The sequence below is a fragment of the Plectropomus leopardus genome, chromosome 20 (assembly GCF_026936395.1).
Source record: "Plectropomus leopardus strain MGB_pleo_1.0 chromosome 20, ASM2693639v1, whole genome shotgun sequence".
NCBI lineage: Eukaryota > Metazoa > Chordata > Actinopteri > Perciformes > Serranidae > Plectropomus > Plectropomus leopardus.
In genome coordinates, this window is record NC_142195.1 from 22706014 (window position 1) to 22719812 (window position 13799).

Sequence of the window (13799 nt, forward strand, 5' to 3'; positions counted from 1 at the left end):
CTTCTAATTAACTGAGATTTTGCTTGGCTGAATTTCAAAAGGCCAATGAAGAAAACAGCTCTGCTTGGCTGTGAGTCACTCAATCTTTCATCTGAATTATGGGTTTTTAAAAGTCAAGGCATTATGAGATTGCCAAATGGCGGGGATAAAATACAACAATATACCAATTATGTGAGAAATTGGAAGTTATGTGATGTGAGTTCATGGCTATAAGGACCATTCAAGTGCAACTCAGGAGTATACAAACCTGCTGTGATTTTAAATTAGTATCTGCATATCTGCAAGCTAGAGAAAATAATTATTAGAGATGCAAATCTCTTCGTTCATTTACTTTAATGCAAAAAAAAATAGAATTCAGCAAATTTTGTAAATTGCAACAACGAAGAAATGAAAGAAAACTCACACTTGCGAAGCAATAAAATCAGTAATTACAACACTTTATTGATGCCACCAAAAAAATAAGATCAACAGATCAGTAAAATAAAAAAATAAAAATAATACAAATAAAAATAAAAGATCAATAAAACCAAAGATGGGAGTGGGGTCGGGGCAATCAGAAATGAGAATATAAAGTGTTGTTGCCCATGTAATCATGTAATAAGATTACTGTACATTGTCATTACAGTATTATTATCTGATTTTCAACTCTGTTTTTGTTGTTATGGTTTGCTTTGTTTTGCTTTACTTTGCTTTGCTCTGCTTCTGGGTTGCCCTTTCATTTTATAGCATTATTTTCTGCCAAGACTTTGTAATTTATGTAATATCTGTTATAACTGAAAAAAATAATAAAAGTGTGATTAAAGAATATACATCACAGGTAAAGCTGAAATGTACTTGAACTCCCAAGACCTGCAATTCTCTACCTGTCCACCAGATGCCCTCAGACATTTCCACCAGTCCAAGTCACCTGACTATCACCTGGGGTACATTCAGTCTGGAAACACTGTGCGACATGACCAACAACCAAATTCTCGTTTATATCTTTACTTACTGTAGATATTTTTCCCCCCATATTTTGTCAGTGGTGTAATGCACAAAGTAATAATATTTTGTTCCAGTACTTAAATATAAGCATTTAATTGCTAATAATAATTACTTTCTACGAAATAGGGAAGGAAGCAGGGGAGAGTTGGACAAATGAAGGAATGGGAAGAAAGAAAGAACTTGAGTTTGTTCTTTAAATCCTTTAAGTAGGTTAAAAAACAGTTTTTCTTAAAGAAATAATCTCCATTAGTTTCAAAATTGTGACCACTTTCTTTTATATTGGCAGAATTTACTTGTACTTCTACTTTACAATACATATTTATTATCATACAATTACTTTTGATACTTAAGTACTGTAAATATCAGATATAGATAAATATCAGACTTTAAGACTTTTACTCAAGTAAAATTCTATAGGTGGCTTTCACTTCTACCAAAAACATTTTCTAGTAAGATATCTGTTTATTCATCCATCACTGCATTTTGCAACATCTTGTCGGGCTGAACCAAGCCCTGGTTCCACTTTTTTTATCACACACTTTATTCAATAAGCCTAGCATACCATATACTAGCCCCCTTTCCTCAGCTTAGTTTCCATAAGTAGACTGAGAATTGGTCACAGCAACCTCAACAATACGCTCTTTGTGATAGGGAAACATCCAACTGGGCTGTGTAGCCAGTGTAACATGGGGGAGACAGTGGAGCATGTGCTTCTTTTCTGCAGAAAGCATGAGGGGGAGAGACAGGTATTGATGACGGGGCTGCAGAGAGAAGGAAGGAAGAGGGGTGGCAAGTCTGAAAGATGTGACTGAGTGTCTCTGCATGGGAGACGGAAGGAGGGTGATTTTTAGGTATTTGGCAGTAACTTAACTCATTAGAAGATTGTGAAAGAGTAGGATGACAGAGTTTGGGTGAATCCAGCAGGAGGCAGTAATGCAACTTCAAGGATGCCAGCTGCCATAAAACCCCAGAAGAAGAAGAAGCTCAGTTTCCAGTCTGCCAGTGTTGGTCTACTATAATACATCCATGGTGTTGCCTGGCCTTCATCCTGATCCGTGTGATTCTTTGGATAAGTTTGGAGATCTTCAGACAGCCTGCTTGGTTTTGATCCTTGCCTGTCTTGTGATTATGCCCACGTATGTACCTCCAATTTGTCATAAAAACCCTGAACTGTATCAGCCTAGTTGACTGCATTTGGATCCAATCTCTAGCTCATACCAGCCATTTTGTTAAGGTGCAAACATTTTCTTCTCATTTTTTCAGCTGCTTTTGTTTCTCACATCAGTACACAAAGCTGGACCACATGTGATATCAGCCAGTAGGACCAAAACCAAACTCTTTCAACCAGGCTGCTACACACATGACCCGGCCTACACGCAATATATCTTCAATGTACACTTTGATAAGGTGCTTTATCCAAGCTGTCAGTGCTCTGCCCACTCTTTTTCTCTCTCAATGCCACTGCTGTCCTGCAAATTTTCAAACTCTGCTCTAAAACCTATTATTCTGCTGCTTCAGTACCATTGAAGGCTTATGCTAATGATTTTAGCATGTTGTGTATGAGGGGGAAATGTGACCTACAAAAGACAGTTGTTTTGTCTTTGATGCTTAACGGTTATTATTGAGTTTTACACATTAATGAAAAGATCTTGTTAATCCATGTTTTGAGGATGTTGGGAGAAGTTTGTCTTCAAGTCTTAAGGAAAAGATCATGGTTTGAATTAAATTTAAAACATTTTTCCAGAAAGCGTTTTCAAACAGAATAAGCCAGTTTTAATTATTTCCATTTATGTAAATGTTGTTTTTTATTTTTATTTTTGTCCCAAAGCAAAGAAAGGGGTGCCAGCTTCTCTTGTAACCGACTGTGTAAAATGAGGAGTATGAGTATCGGCCTATGTTGATCACAGGCCCCTAAATTGAATTGAATTGAATCATGGTAGACTTTGTGGTATTGGGAAATACTGTATAGTATAGTTGTAAAGTATCAATATAATAGAGCTGTTTTCATTTTGCTTCCTTGCACCAAAATAGGATGCATATTGCAATTTGGCTGTATACATGTCCAAATTATGCTCATTAAACTTCGAATAATACCGGCATATCCCACATCTTAATCTAAAAATCTTTGTTTTGGATAACAGCCTTTTTTGTAATATTTAAACATAATACACTGTTTATATAACTCACATCAAATTCAGAATATTGTCATATTCAAAATGATAACGGAATATCAGTGTGCATGTAACTGTAGCCATTAACTTTTCGTAGCAGGGAAAGCACAGGTGAGGCTAATTTAAATGTCTGAGTAAGCCAAGCCTGCAGCAAACATACAAACTACCTTCACCTTGATACATCTAAATGGATAACAGCCATTATTAATGTTATTAATTACACCTATGCCTCCTTTCCAGCTATTGGATACTATAAAGTCTGCAGTTTAAAAGGCCTACAGTAACGACATTGAACCTGGGAGTGATGTCATGTTAAAAGATAGTTCATACTGAAGTTGATAAAGCACTGACTCTGGCACTGGGTTATGAATTAGTGCCGCTGGGATGGTTGCATGTTTAACACGGACAGTGCACAACATTACTGGAAATGAGTTATCCCAAAAGGTTATTTTGCATCTGGAATCCCTGGACACATTTTTTTAAAGTTATGTTTCATCTTCACAGGTGACCACAGCAACTCCCGGCTACATCACTAAGGTAGGCCATTTCATGTCTGTGAAAAGCATTTACAGTATGTTGCTGATATAGCTATGAGGCTACCTATTCTGCTGGCTTTTTGATGAGTTTGAATCTGCCGACTGCTTGTTTCAGCTCTTATGCTCAATGCTTGTATTCATTTGCTGACTTGTGTTTGCTGCTGAATATCAGGTGGATGGTTTGGTTTGATTGTATTCATCTTGCTTCAGTAGATGGCATATTCCCTGTGTCGAGTTGCTTTGTTGTGGAGTGACCGCACATAGATTTCACAACAGCCAGTGTTGCCTTTGTATATATTGTATTTTTGGTGTTTTATCATAACTCCTCACTCTCTGCTGTGCTGAGCGTGGTGCTTACTTGGTGGGAATGATAAGGTCACAGCCAAAACAAAAAAATATCTACTGTGTGCATACTCTGTGTTCACATAAATAAATCTGTATAAATAAATCCGTTCCACGTGGGTTGGCTGGCTGAACCAACGCCTTCCTCGTTTCGTGGCATCATAATTAAGGTACTGTCGACTTGCTCCCACGCTCAAGGCATGATTAAGTGACAGTCTGTAATTGTTTCCTGGTTGTGCCTCTTCTACGGTTTCACAGTTTATTTTCAGTTTTGTTTGTCACAGCTCATTAAATATTTACTGAATTCAATGCAGAACGAAACGAGTGCACTGCAAAAACTCTCTTAGTAAGTCAGATAACCTTACATTTAGTTCAGTAGTTTTGAGTACAGAGTGGATTATCTAATGCTGGCCATACAAGGCGTGTCTTAGCAAATTGTTATTATTTGCAATTGTGATTAGCTCGATTCATACATTTGACTTTAAGCTCTAAAATTTGAAGGCAAAACATCATATTTCAAATTTAAGTCTTTTAGTATAACCTATAAAATGGCTTGGCGCAAGAGCCTCTTGCCAAATATGGTAATAGTAATGCAATGTTAAGAGGTTGTGGTCATTTCACGTATCTCTGAGAGATCAGGTTGGTCTTTACATTTGCATGGATATATCGCAAACAGGAATTGCTAGCAGCTAAATTTCCATTTATTTAATGGTGCAAATTATTCAAAATGTATGGCACAAACTTCTTAAATTACTCCTTATAGTCATCCCCTTTGGCTAAGTTGACGTACCATTACAAAGCTGATATTTGATGAGAAATTACTCTTTGTATGCACTTGGGAGATGAGATGAAGTCTATTAAGAAACACAAACATCCCCTGCGTTACTTTGTTCCTTGCTAATTAAAAACATTGTACCAGACATCATGCTAGATTTCTTATTCTGTTTACTTATTTGTCTTTTACTCTCAGAGCTATTTTTAAGAGAAATGAGTGAATCCCACAGTAGTGACTTGTGTTAGTAAATCTCCCATTTACCATAAAATATTTTGCAATTACTATGCTTCTTTTAATAGACCCTGCTTCCTTCTAGCTTCTAATTTAATGGTGCGAAATAAAAGGCAATGTTGTAGACACCGCTGCAGCAATAGTTGGGGTGTTAAAAATGTGTTTTCTTTTCACATATATAAAGACAGCAGATATGCCTTATAGATGCTTTGAAGTTCTAAAGTATTTAAAGATGAGCTTATGAATATATGTGCAATGCTGTTCATTTTAGCTAAATGCATAGATATAGATGTTTGAGAGTGCCTATAGGCAGAGAGAAGATTGACCATTGCCATAGCTGACAACACTAATGCTGTCAGGTCACTGACTTTGTTTAAGTCTTTGAAACCTTGATCGACATCAGTTTTTGTTTAGTTTTGGGTTTTTTGCCTTCAGATCACTTTCACTCACATTTAAACCTTTGAAACTTGAACAAATTGGTTAGATTTCTTTCAAAACCATGTGTAAAAAGCCAAAGTAGTTAGCAACTTGGCATAAATTGTCCTGCAACTTGCAAAAAACATTAGTGAAAGATGACAAGAAAATAGTCTGAAAATTAGCACAAAAAATGTTTAAAAAAGAAGAGATGAAATTATTAGAAAACTGTCAAAAAATGGATATATTTGGAATTATAAATTTAAAATTTGTTATATATATATGTGTGTGTGTGTGTGTGTATTATTATGTTCATTAAGTTTGTGTATTATGTATTGCTCTTTTACTTTATTACTTATTTTTTTATTCATTTCTTTTTTTCTTATATCCTTTTAGGAATATCTTGCTGAATTTTGGGTTAACTTTGGGTCAATTTGCTCATTGCCATACTTTCATGTTTTTGAAAGATATTAAGTGAATGTGCTCAGGTCATAAGATGTTCAGATGCAGCTCTTGCTTGGCTTATATATGGCATGGGGTTGAAAGTCAGTTGAGTGTCCCTTTCAGTGCCTTTCTGAGCAGTGGTTGTTGACCAAGTGAAAAGTGTTAGCCACTCCTCAGGTGTTTTTGGGCATTTGAGAGGCTGACCTTCCAATCAGAACTGTACTCTCTCAGCCTGAAGGTGCACACTGCCTGCAAATTGTATAACAAGCTGTAATTTCTCCTCCTTAGCTACAGTCATGTCCATATCCCTCAGCGAGTGCTTCATCCTGCCACCACAGCACTCTCATCTTGCCTACAGGGCTAAATCGATGAATCAAGTGAAAGGACGACAGGTGGGGAGGGAGTGTGTGCGAGATAGGCATCGAGAGGAAAACAGAATGAGAGGTTAATCCCCGCAGCTCGGTATTATTTCATATCAGCCGCAGAGCTTGGTCAAGGAAACCCAGTCACCCTCTCTTTTAGGGCCATCTCAGGACACATGTTGCAGCTTTAGCCGCAGCTTGCCATTGAAGGTCATTCAGCTAATACCTTTACACACATTTGTCCCCTGCTGTCAGTGCTTCTTGCACTGTGCCATTTATCTTATAACTCAACAGATAGCTTTTGCATGCTCTCTTCTGCTCTCATTACTCGCCAAAAAGGATCAAGGCTGTGTGCATAAAAAACATGGTGCATAAGAGCACAGGAATTACAGGCAAATCTGACGGTTATGTAAAGACAATAATTCTTAATTGCAGCCCTAATCAGCACATTATCATTAACACTGGCATACGCCATTGCATGTAATGTGTGCTTATATTTTACACTATGTCTTCAGTGGAGCTAGAGAGAATGTGAATTCCCCAGTGTGCCCAATTCTGCTCCTTATGTCTAAGAAATGATTATCATGCCAGCTATTCCCCTATTCCTAGATGATATCAGTGTTCACAACACTGCTAATGATATATATAAAACTGTAACCTAAAATGACAATGTGAATATAGTCATGTAATCAATAGGGATGTGTGTCTTGTGAGAAAAAATCTAATAAAACATTGAATTACAATATTTTGTGGATGAGTCACAGGCAAATACAAATGATCTGGAACACAGCAGAGATTTTTACAGTTTCATATTTTCCATTATTTTTATTTATGTATTTTTTTTTTCAATTTAGTTTGTATTAGTTTTCGGGGGGCGGGTGTTTGTTTCTGTTAAGTTTTTAATTGTATAATTAATTTTAATTGTTTTTAATTTTTCTATTTTTTTTATTTTGTTTTTATTTATTATTTATATAAGAACATCAAAATAGGTATTACCATGCAAACACAAAACTATGTGAAGGCAATGGACTCACAGTCATCTTGTCTTAATAAACAAGTACTAATGTTTCTTCATGCTTGTTGTGTTGACAAATTTGACCAAATTAGCGAAGACTAAAACTAAAGACATTTCCAACATATATTTTTTTCACTTAGATTTCGAAGTCCACTCTATTGTTTTTGTTTTTCCAAAATATATTTCTTAATTTATTTCAGTTACCTCAAATGTTGTTGTTTTTTTTGTGTGTGTGTGTGTGTCAAGTTTGGTTTTTAGTTTAGTTAAAGTTAACTATAATAACCTTGGAACTGAAGTTTGTCTTTGGGTCAGCACACCTCAACACAGTGTGTTAGTATTGCTCCGCTCCCTCTAAATGACTGTGGGTAAGTCTCAGACCAGCTGGCTCTTGCTGCAAATGTTCGTCTACGGAAACATCATACCTACATACGGTATGGGAGTGTGTAACAGTTGAAAGGTTTTTGGGTTCATGTTTTCCACATAATTAAACGTGCAGTGAGACAGATCCAGCATTATAGTGTTCTTTCCAGACTGACTAATCAAAGTTATAATAAGTGGTTGGCTGTTGCTTATGCAGTTGCCAAAAAAGTATTGTTTTTAATGAAAGAATATTTCCACATCACTTTATTTAACACAAGAGGAATGAGTTGGGGATAACAGTAATTTGTGTTGAGTATGCCCTGTGGAGTTTGCGGGGAAACAGCTCATTTGTATTTTGTATTTATTGCTATTCAAGAAATGTTTGCCTGCTAACATGTTAAACTAAGATTTAAACATTTACCTGCAAAACATCAACATGCTAGCATTATCTATGTGAGCATGGTTAAAGCATTGCTGTGCATAAGCTGTTAGCGAGAGGTCCTACAAGGAAGCTGAAAAAACCTTACCTTGAATACAGGACAGATGGAGTTGCAAATGTAAAAATCAGAGCAAAATCTTGGAATATTATCAGATTTAGGGACAAGCAGGCACGGGGAGGCCCAGCTAGGAGATGACAGTTCCTGCAATATTGTTTACAAGGATGTACTTGACCTCAGCGTCTCAATACATGAACTTTTTCGCAGAGACAAAACTGCTTGATTGGTTTTGCATCCGCCACCAAGTTGTTAAGTTATGTCACCAAATAAACTGGGTAAACTGCCATTTGGCTCAGCCTACATGTTTTGATTCTTGCACATGGCCTGAAAAATCTTCCATTATCTTGTATTCATATGTTGACATCTCTTTCTAAAGATTAGTCAAATGACCATCACATGGAATACAGTCTTGACCCGGAAATCTGCTTGCCACATCAGATCTCATAAAATATTGTTAGTTTCCTCTAGACGCTTTCATCTTCAGACCGATAGCTGATAGGTTCTTGATTGGCATGGCTATAGATATTGTGATTGTACAATCAGAAATGATCAAACAGTTCTAGTTCTAGCTGTGTCAGCTTACACTTGGTTCTGCAGTAGACAGTAGTGATTAAATAATTACAAATTATTGTATGTTTTTCTTAATTTCCGTTGTTCAGATTAGCTGCAGTTATAATTTTGTTTTAGAAAGACTGGTCTGCATGCATCAGTGTAACAAAGCTCATTGCTCTTGACACGTCTTCTATTTTCTAAGTGATATGTCATATTGTGATAAATCCCCAGTGAATGCTGATGTTTGCTTACTTAAGTTGCTGCTGTTCCAGGTAAAAGTCTGCTCCACCACAGCCTCCACCTGCTGGGGTTCTGTTCTATGTGCACCGTGGATAGTGTTTGTTTCTACTTTACACCCATGGGGGTACTTTTGGAGACGCTTCCTGCATGTTGCTATGCATTTCATGCTGATGTGCTTTATTGCCGCAGCGGGGAGCATCCCCAAGAATAGACTTGCACTGCCAAGTCAAACTACATTGCTGTCTATATTTGCTGTTTGACATCAATGCTCCTGACAGAACTCTGGTTGGTGTGTACATATGTCTGTGAATAGTGTGTTGATGCCTGCAACAATGCCAATCCCAGAGGGTGATTTTTTTTGTCAAGTTCAGAAACAAATTGAAAATAAAGTATACATATTCATATGAAATACAAAACAGTTCCCATGGCTGCAATCAAATTCCACTCCAGAAAATGTGACCTGGGTCTATTACTCATAAAATTGTCATAGTTGTGTTCAGGTATAGAGAGCATTGTAAAACATATCTAGAGTGAGCCATTACACAGATATTTGAAAATAAGAAATGGAATAAAATCAAGACATAAGAACTGAATCTCCTTGCAGGCAGACATGACGCAGACGTAGCTATTGGATCAGCACGTGTGCACTAAACTTTGAAAGTGTGAAGATCGCATCAGTCATGTGTACAGAGAATCACAATGTTACTGCAGCTTCATGCTAACTCTCAGTCCTTCTCTGATGTCATGCCCATCTCTAAAGAAAAACCTTAAATTGTTTTTCCCCTTCCCTTTATGTAATACAACTGCACTTTTGCACCAGAGTTAGAAACAATTATGTTTCCCCAAAAATGTTGCTGTGGTGGAATATAACAAAGTACTCAAATATTCAAATACTTAACTGAAAGGGATACTTTGCCAATTTTCAACCAGATTTGTATTACAACAATATGAGTAGTATGTGAAAATGAATTGTGGTAAACTCTCTTCATTTTACCAGCACCCAGATCTCCCTGTTCAAACTGATTTTTGCTGACTTAAGGACTGTTGAGCGAACTACAAATTTTACCCCTGCATTGACCTGGCCCTCTCTCTCATACTCAGACAAAACTGAGATCAAACAGTAAAACTAGCGCTTATCTATTATGCACCAAGGTTCTGTTACTGTGTTGTTTATTTCTCACCTATTTTTCACATTTTAGTGCACTTTTTGACTATAATACAAGAATTTGTGATCAAGAAGCAGGCTCTATAGTGTTCCCTGTGTTGTAAAAATAGAGGCTGAAAAACTAAGAAAAAGTCATGTGAGAGTCAACATCCATGCTTTTTAGAGGTATGTGGTTCTCACAGGGAAGTGTTGCACATGATGATCTTATAGAATTGGTGCACAACTACCCAATAGTAAATACAATTTTTAAAATGAGAGCAACCTTGAACATCTACAGCAGTAAAATACAACATGCATATTATTGCAGCAGTGTTATTAATGTAAAAACATCAGATATGACATTAAAAAACTGACAGGGCCCACTTTACTTTAGAATGAATATTTTTACTTTTGATACTTGAAGTACATTTTGCTGATAATACTTAAAAACTTTTACTTAAATGAGGGTTTGAATGAAAACCTTTAAATTATAGTGGAGTATTTTCAGTGATGTATTGGTACTTTACCTTAAGTAAAGGATCTGAATAGTTTTCCACAACTGTTTGTAAGAGATGACAGTCTGGAGGTGGTTATGGCCTGGGTTATATTGTCTATAAATGAGCGACAGACATGTTATTGAGTATTCGCTTTTGTATCACCTAACAGCTATTTAACAGCAAGTGAAGGTGGATTTCAATGCTTCTGTTATTCTGAATTCACCAGATTACTCACCAAAGGCAGAAGGGAAACATGTCTTTATGCTCGAGAAGCACTTTTCAGCAAAACACTAAAGGCTCTCTTGTAAAAGTTTGAACCCATCCTCACGGTGAAGGTCTGATGTTGCCGAATGCATTGTGTGGGAACAATACTGATTTTCTTGCGTGGGTGTGTGTTTTGTCCCATTATTGGTTTCCTCCTCCACACTGCGGCAGATAAACATCCTCATACGCAGCTTAACGGACTGTAGTGCAATTGCACTTCATACACTTTCATTGAAATGATGGTATTGATTTACTGAGTGCCCTCTTGTCAAAAATCATAGCTGTGCGACAAAATGAGAGGAAACAGTGTTGAAAAGATGTTATGTCACAGCTCTTTGGTTAAGGGAAAAAGCTTTTTGAACTTATCTGTTATTCAATTAGACCAAACTTTTTCCAGCAGAAACTGGTGATATAATACTTCACTGAATTTGTCAGGATGTGCTGCAAAACGCCTTTCAGGAGTCTTTCTGTTTTACATTAATTAAGGTAGACAGTGAATGCAGTTGAACAGATACAAGGTATTTTTGCTAATTTGACGTTTTTCATGAATAAGTAATGCAACAGGGGTAAGATTTGGAGGGAACCTCATGATGCAATTTAATGCCAATTCAAGTCTTGTGATTATTTGAAGTGCTGTAAATACGTTAGAGAAAAGACTGAGACTAGGTTTAATATGAGGCAGAGGCAAGTTTAAAAGTATTTAAGATTTCAAAATTGGAGCTGCTCCTTATTGTTGACACTTATCCCCTATGGTCGCTTTTGCTCACTACTGAATTTTTTAGTGACACTATTTGAGTTTTTTTATCAGCCCATATCTTGTGACCGACGCGTAGTGGATGCAGGGTAAGCATGGGACATGTCCCCCGCACTGCCCGTATCTGTACCCTCTGTCCCCCGCACTTTTTACAACTGTTCAATTCATTTGTATCATGTCGTACCTTGTATTTCCGAGCAGTCTTGAAACGCACCATGAATAGGCAGCAGCATACACACGCTGTCTTGTTGTGATCAAAATCACATCAAAATGATAAAAAATGATAATTTGTATGTCAATTACTCAACCCATGCTTACTGAATTCTTCAAGAACATTTTTTGATGTATTGTTGTAAAAGTCTGCAAAGTATGCATCTGAAATACGCAAACCAAACTCAAAACATTTGTTTACAAACTCTAACACAACTCGTGCAGTATAATCCAAGTCTCATTTATGCATCTGTATGCCTAGTACTTCCCAAACACATGCATTTTCGCTAAAACATTACTATTCAAAACATTTCAGGCACAGCCTCAGGCACTGATGAGTAGCGCTCCTGTGCTTTTTATGCAAAGTACCCATGTACCAAATAAAACCAAATTTCATGGCGATCCATCAAATTGTTAAGAAGAAAGAAGAAAAATGGCAACTTTCCATTTGTGCTAAAAGAAAAATCAGGGGATCAACAGTCAGTATCTGTGTCCAAAAGACATCCAATCATAGTCATGGTATTTTGCACAAAGCCTTCTAGTGGTCATAGTAATTATTATGTGAGCAATAAAGGGATGTGAGGTGATAGTATTTATTTATTCATTTAGAATTTTTTTTGGTGTTTTGGGCTTTTTATTGATGGGACAGCTGAAGATTGACAGGGAGGGGGGATGACATGCAGCAGCCATTGTGTGAATGTGTGTGTGTGTGTGTGTGTGTGTGAGTGTGTGTGAATGGGTGAATGTGACATGTGATGTGGAGCGAAAGCGCTTTGAGTGATTGGAAGACTAGAAAAGTGCGATACAAGTGCAGTCCATTTACCGTTAGTAACCTTTAAAAAGTATATTTGCTTAAAATTAAACCACAATTAATCAGAAAATTTAACCAAGTTGTTTTGCTGATAAACCTAACCAAACATTAAGCATAGCATTGTCACATCATAAAACAGATTAATGTTAAAGTCATTTGTATTGATTTTGGTCGGCATAAAAATTTATGTCATCCTGCTCATAGGGGTGTCATATCGTAGGACTCCCCTATGTCCATCCAGAGGGCACGAACAAATGACCAGAGTCCTAGGTCCAGTAGAATATGTTGCAACTATTCATAGTATAGGTTTTGTTGTTGTTGTTGTTATTGTTGATTTGTTCATTTTCCCTTTTAAACATATTTGTTGGGCATGTTTGCCTTTACCTAAAATTGGACTGTGGAAAAGCTTTGGAAAATGAGGGGACATGAAGAAATCCATGCAAAATGGGTGCCAGTCTGGAATTTGCCGGGGAGGTAGTTATCACATTATGTGATATGCATCTTAACCATGAGACCACTTGTACTTAACATGGTGTTTTCAAATTTCAGCCAATAAAAAAAAAAACTCCTCTGAAGTAACCTCACATTACTGAATAAAGATGGAGTTCACTGTGACCTTGGTGCTCTCCACACCACACCCAAGTAGATAAAAGCAAAGCTTTGGTTTATGTACAGCGCGTAAATAACTAGCCGTCACATTCATTAGATAAATTGGCACTCTGACATGCTAGAATGTCCTCGCCAATTTGCTCATAATGTTGGGGTTCAGTGTGTCTCTCAAAGTTGTTAGCTGCCTGGTGGAAGTGATACCGCCTGCTGTGGTGAAGATGTTTTATAGTGTGAAAATTTTCAGAGGTGTGCTAATTTGCCCTTGCATCCTGCCCACATGAAGCAGAAAATAGCTCCCCTCAGTAATAAGTACTCAATTCTGTAAACAACTAGGTTGGAACATCCAAACACAGTAGACACATTTATGCTAACAGAGAAGATTACTAGCTATTATCAAAAAAAAAATATGTGTTTCATTTCTACGTGATCCATAGTGTCATGATCCTCCTGTATCACCCTCATGCTCCTCTTAGGGGAGTCTTTGATTTTGAAATTGGGGCTCATGTATAGTCGTCTCACTGAAATACACGGAGTGCTTCAAAGTGGTGTCAACATCACTTTTTCAGTTTTCATATTTGTCTCTGTTT

General features: G+C 37.0%; 1 protein-coding gene across 3 annotated transcripts in view; it reads left to right on the plus strand.

Moving 5' to 3' along the window:
- The first annotated feature begins 1965 nt into the window (after window positions 1–1965).
- Window positions 1966–13799, plus strand: part of rxraa (retinoid X receptor, alpha a) — a 245212-nt gene continuing 233378 nt past the window's right edge. Inside the window, exons 1-3 of one of the 3 annotated variants that reach the window (XM_088071385.1) lie at window positions 1966–2120; window positions 2248–2391; window positions 3660–3692. The gene's annotated coding sequence lies outside the window, so the exon portion shown is untranslated. The remainder of the gene's footprint in view (window positions 2121–2247; window positions 2392–3659; window positions 3693–13799) is intronic. The other 2 variants (XM_088071387.1, XM_088071386.1) reach the window with 2 other exon arrangements.